The sequence below is a fragment of the Alligator sinensis genome, unplaced genomic scaffold (assembly GCF_000455745.1).
Source record: "Alligator sinensis unplaced genomic scaffold, ASM45574v1 scaffold233_2, whole genome shotgun sequence".
In the NCBI taxonomy this organism is placed as follows: domain Eukaryota; kingdom Metazoa; phylum Chordata; order Crocodylia; family Alligatoridae; genus Alligator; species Alligator sinensis.
The window spans coordinates 1,432,551-1,438,654 of record NW_005841941.1 but is presented as its reverse complement, the minus strand read 5'-3'; the positions used below and the strand labels follow the sequence as shown (position 1 = coordinate 1,438,654).

The 6,104-nt window shown below is 39.5% G+C and overlaps 1 protein-coding gene across 4 annotated transcripts in view; it reads left to right on the top strand.

Annotated features, from left to right (window-relative positions):
- The window catches only part of HDAC4 (histone deacetylase 4), a 422,181-nt gene that overhangs the window by 188,692 nt on the left and 227,385 nt on the right, over window positions 1-6,104 (top strand). Inside the window, exon 3 of one of the 4 annotated variants that reach the window (XM_025199370.1) lies at window positions 2,400-2,477. The exons of the other annotated variants lie outside the window; for them this stretch is intronic. The gene's annotated coding sequence lies outside the window, so the exon portion shown is untranslated. The remainder of the gene's footprint in view (window positions 1-2,399; window positions 2,478-6,104) is intronic. 4 annotated transcript variants of the gene reach the window in all.

Genomic DNA, 6,104 nt, shown 5'->3' with positions numbered 1-6,104 from the left:
AAGAGCGTAGGGTGCTTAGTGAGAGGAGCAGTGTGGCACATAGGTAATTGTGGGTAGAGAGAGAAAATGGGGCACTAAGGCAAGCAGTGTCACTGCGGGGATATGAGAGAGATGTGATTTGATAGTGGTAGCGTCTCAAAGTTAAGATTAGTTGAATTTAATTCAGTGAAAATTGAGGAGAATGGTAGAGAGGCTAGTGAAATGATGTGGCAATTATGCTGGCAAGGGAGATGATTTTACTACCCCATTTTCAATGTTTTGGGGGAGGGAGGGGCTAATACACGTCAGGATTAGAAAGTCAGAGAGGTACATTTCTGTAACCAATACAGAAAATGATCAGGACTAGGTTGAGAATTTCTTAGTTTTTGACATAGGGATGAAAACAGTGTAGTCCACTTCTGTGTATAACATAAGGTCATAATTTGCTTAAACACATGACGCAGGACAAACCAGGCCCAATTTGTTGCCTACTTACATGATAACAGATGTTAGTCATCTGTATAGTGGTTAAGTGCATAAACCATGCAAGTTTCGAGTGCAACTTTCTTTGTAATTGAATTGTATTTTAACTGTCTCAGAAACAGTGAAGGGGAAGCAGCTGTCAAAGGACTGCAATTAGAAGCCTTGAAAATGACTTGAGCTAGTCATTCTCAGGGCTGTTGTCTCCCCTCATTTTCAAGGCTTCTAATAGCAGCCCTGAAACAGTATTAGAAACCTTGAAAATGATAGGAGCTTGTCAGGTTGGGGACTGCTAATACCACAGCACCTCTGTAAGAGATGCTTGTTGAGAATATAATGCTCTCACTGCTTTGGCATTAGAAGCAGTGAAACTAGCTGGTTCCCTTCGTTTTGAGGGACTTTAATAGTGGCTTTGAAAACAAATATTAGAAGCCTTGGTAATGAGGGAAGCTAGTCGGTTCCGGGGTTGCTAGTACCACAGCGCTGTATACTTAATGAGTGGTTGTTACCCTATGTACTTGAAGAGTTTGATAGCCTTTTTTCAGCCTGAACCTCTTGAGTAAAGCAGAGTACACTGTAATCAGGTCTTAAGAGATGGGACAAAGGAGTAAATGGCAAATTTGCCCATAAGTATTAAGATGGACTTAAGTATTGTCTTAAGTATTAAGATGGAGAGTGTAGCCAGAGATGGTCACCACCAGGTCTGCAGTATAGCGGTGGTAACAGTAGCAGACGATGGAGCGAAGAGAGCAGGTTTCAGAAGGAGAGATAAGGAGCTCCATGTTAGTTACTGCTTTAAAGTTGGTAAAAAATACAGAAAGACATCAAAAAGTGCATGACAACTAGGAGAAGACAAAGGGAAGTGTGTAGCGCGTTCCTTCATATGTTAATAATCATAGATTTTTGTTCTCGTTGAGTAATTTTGTGAAATTATTTTAAGGCCAAATCCTGTTTCTAACTTTCATGTTTTCCCTATTCATAATTGGGTCTGTATATTTAGGAAGGGCAGCATTCTGTAGATTGGAGCAGTGACTGTCTAGTGCAAGTAAAACAATGTTGCCGTAGGTTTCATATGATTGGCTGATTTATTTCCAAGAAATCCTCAGGATTGCATGTATATGTTCTGTGTACAAGCATGCTGATGTCCGTAAGTCTCGGATCTTACATGAGTCACTGAAGAAGCTTGTTCCGAGTAAAAATAATAGTGTGAAGTTTGCCAGGGTATACACTGGACTGCACAGGATTAAGGCTTGGGTTACAAAAAACATTGGGTATTTTTATTTGGGATTTTGATTATCTAACTGAAAAAAATAATGTTGTCCACTAATAGCTATGCTATGTGATATTGCTAAAGAGACGATTAAAAAAAAATATTCTCAAATAGCCTTCAAGTAAAATTATGTTGAATTCTCCTCTTTTTTAATAAGGAAGCTTTTCATTTCCTTTCCATTTCTAAACTCTTTAGTCTATTTCTTTTGTATACATAGAACTGAAAAGCAACATTTCACTAAGCAGAATTAGGAAATGCATTTACTGTAAGCTCTGCATTTCTATAGAATGCAGATATCTTGGTCCTGTTGACATTATCTGAAAGGTTACAGAATTGTGTTTTATTTCAACGTCCTGTTAAAATGGCTTAATTTGTTCCCCCCCATGTTCATTTCTGAATAAATTAGTATAGTGTCATGGGCTCTAATCCAGCCAAATGCTTGAGTATGTGTGCTGCTTTGAAACAGAAGTGCCACTAAAGTCAAGGGAAGTATTCTGCTTAAAATGATGTGGATGCTTTGTGGGATCAAGACCTTGAATTACTGTGATTTGGAAATGCACTCTTGAAAGATGGGGCAGACAGGTATTTGCTGAGACTGATTAGATACGAGTCTCTGTGCATTGTTTGCCCTGTTTCACTGTAGCCTACTGATTTTTTTTCTTTTGACTAGAATTTTCTTAGTGCTATATTTTTAAGTACTGCTGTTGTAGCCGTGGTGATCCAGGGTATCAGAAGCAAGATTTCTAAGGTGAGGTGATATTTTTTTTATTGGATCATGTTAGATCTCTTGAACTGCAATAAAAATGTACTGACCAAGTTATAAATCCCAGCATTTAGTCTGTTTGTTTGCTGTTGAAATCATGTAATGTAAAATTATGCAGTTTCTAACATTCCCTTGATTTTTCTTAGTGCTGTTTTGGTCTTAAGGAATTAACATTATAAGCTTCTCTTTTTATTTCTAAAGAAACTGTGAATAAATGGTTGAAACAATTGCTGAAACATTTGGTCTTGTGGAATGATCACCCACCAACCCAGAGACTTCTGTTTCCCCTTCTTCGTGTGGTCAGGTTCGCAGATTTTTCTTTCTTGATGCCAGAACCTGTTTATCCCCATGCCTTCTGCCTCCAGCAGCATTATGCTGCCACTTTCTCTCCTTTAAATACTGTGATTTTTCTCCTTTGCTCTTGGGCCTGCAGGATGCACTGGCCAAGGGAGAGAAATGCCCGGCTGCATGAACTCCACGTAGCTTTGGCAGCTGACCAGCATTCTGCTTTAGCAACAGAGAGGTGGCTTTGATCTCCCAGCTTCTCAGAATGGCTTTAGGAAGCTGACAGCATTTTTATGTAGTAGTGGCTGTTTTTATCACACAGTTCCTCAGGATGGCCTGGCCAGTTGCCACCTGGCACCATCTCCCTTTGAGAGGCTGTAGTTTCACTGCCCCGGTGGTTCTTAACATGTCTGCTTCATGCGCCTGGCCCCAGGATCCTCTCCACCTACTCAGAATATCAGCGTCCGGTTTCCCATGTTTTCACAGTAGCATTTTCTTTTGGAAGGAAATGACTCTTCCCTAGCTACATCAGGTCAGGTAGGAACTGCAGAACCTCTTCTTGCCCCTGAAATTTATGACCTTGAGGTTGCTTCCCCCTTGCATGCCTGCATTGCAGCTCTCCTGTTTCAAATCTGGCAGCATTTATTATTTCTGTCCCTATCTATGATTTACCAGGGGGAACCAGAGGGGAATGGATGAGACCCTGTTCCCCCGAGCACCTCCCAGAGTACACAGAGGGTACAGAGACTTTGTGTGTCTTCTGTTCTCTCAAGGCAGGGGAAACATTAAATTCTCTGGATGTTACATCAAGAACTTCTTGAACAGCTGTTCACCAGGGCATCTCTGGGGAAGACCAGGAGCAATGGATACAAACTCCTGGAAGGCTGCTTCAGGCTCAGTTCCAGGAAAAACTCCTTTACAGTTTGGATACCCTGACTGTGGAATAAACTCCCTCCAGTGGTGGTGCAGTCACCTACCCTGGAAATCTTCAAAAGGAGACTGGACAGTCACCTAGCTGGGGTCACTTGACCCCAGTTGTCTTTTCCTGCCTAGTACAGGGGCACTGGACCCGATGCTGTACAAGGTCCCTTCCAGCCTCTTACAATCTATGACTCTATGGTCACAGTGCCTGGTTTATCCAGGTTCCTTCTTCAGCCTTCAACACCTCTTCCAAGGAGTGTTGGCACCAGCTGAGGTGGGGCTCTGATGCATGAAGTAAAGGCATAATGAATTCCTCAGTGCTTGAACAAGTTGAATAAGTGACAGATAGGCCTTTAGTGTAAGTGGTTCAGGTTGTGCAATTAAATGTACAGTGCAGCTGTCTTCCGACTCCATCATTTCTTCCGGTAGAGAAGTGGAATCTTCAAGACGTACTTCACAAGTACTTACCCTGGGGATTAATCTGTACTAAATATTGGCAGCTACATAGCCAGGGAGGAACAGGACCTTCACAGAAGAGACTTAATGGATTCATAGACATTGGGGCCAGAAGGGACCTCACAAGATCATCAGGTCCAGCCTGAAAGTTGCTTTCATGCATTTTCATTTACATTGTGATTTGTCTGTGGTTTAATCCTTGTTTTTCCTGCTATGGAAGTTATTTTTTTGTGTTTGAAGACTCCATGCATGTTATGGGAACATGTTTGGCTTTCAAGAGAAATTTTTCTTAATCTTCCCTTCAAACAACTGCCTGAAGTTGTGTCTGCATTGGTGCATTCTCACTCCACAGAAAGGAATGAATAGGTAGGACAACTTGTGCTACAAATTATTGTTCAAATGCTATTTATATTATCCACTGTAGATGACTTCTTGCAGGAAGCTCAAGAAATTGCCACAAAAAACAACTTTTTCCAGTATTTTTTATTTCTTTATGGAAATGAGTTGGATAAATCAGACAACCTGCATCTCCTTGCCTTTCAAGTCTTTAGTTCCATATTTTCCTATTTTTAAGGAAAAATAAATTAAATATAGCTAACTGTAACAAATTTGTAAGTGGAACTCATATTTTTATTCAACAATATCATAAAGATGCTGTAATTGCCTAGGCCTCTAAAAAATTCCCCTTATTATTCCTTTAGGTTGTATTAATAATTAGAAAACAATTGAAGTTTATTTTACTGTGAATGATAAAAATCCTATCTGTTGCACAGAATTCAGCATCTTATTTTGACACCTTTCAAAGGCTGTTAGGATGTCGAGGTTCAATTCTCACGTCCAAAAAATATTTTACTGCTTATTTGCATTGCAATCTGTGTGTTTTGTTTTTTAGGAAATTTTAGTTGCTTTTTATTAGTACCTTGAATTTTGAGAAGGACCAAGGCTATTTGAGTTCAGCCCTGCAACACTGGAGCAAGCTGTTCAGAAATAATACCAACTGTTGTAACTGACCTGGTCTGTTTTTGAGGGATAGGTAAATCGGCAGTGGTAATGTAGATGTGACAGGCAGTATTAACTTTACTGTATGTGTCAACTTGTTAGTCCACTGGACTGTTGGTAACAAATGAATTTGTTCGAATACATATTGCCATTTTTCATTTTAAACATATCCATTGGCTTGAACCCCATCCATATTGTCCCTAAATTTTAAAACCTCTGCTGTGATAATCCCTCTCTTATCAAAGAATATCTTTGAAAGGCACCAGCAGTAGTGTAAATATTTGATTTGTTTTTGTGACCTACTGTACCCAGGTAACATTAGTACCAATAAATCCTTGCCAGTAGGAAATCTCAGAATAAAGGGCTAATAAGTCTGTATTTTATAGCATTTGAATAGATGTTCTTAGAATGCAGGTGGATGTCTTTAAATTGTTAACTGAATGTACTGGTTCTCAGAGATATCAGCCATACTGCATAGCTGGTGGTTGAACTGTCATTATTAATATTTTAACTGTTTCAGGGCAGTAGTGCCAGGTTTTTTTCCTGATTATAATCATTGCCTGCAGCAGATGCGCTGGCTACAGGTAATGGTATCATGGTAATGTAAGCCTTTGTTTCTTTTCTTACCTTCTGGTCTTGCAGTGAAACAGCTCATTTCCTTACTCCCAGTTAAATTTGAACTATTTCCATCGTGTTATTTGAATAAAGATCAATATTTTATGCAGACAAATAGCATATTTTAAATGAATGCATTGAACACATGATGATCTTTCCAACACTCTTTTGATGCTGTTCATGGTTTTTATTTGTCCCGTTTTGATTTATATGAAAATATAGTTCTTTTATCTTGGCACTGCAGCTAGATACTGCAGAAGCGTGTTTCTATAAATAGCCCTGATCTCACTGTCTCTCAGTGTTTCGATGAGTTTTGACATTTACTGAAGTGTAGAC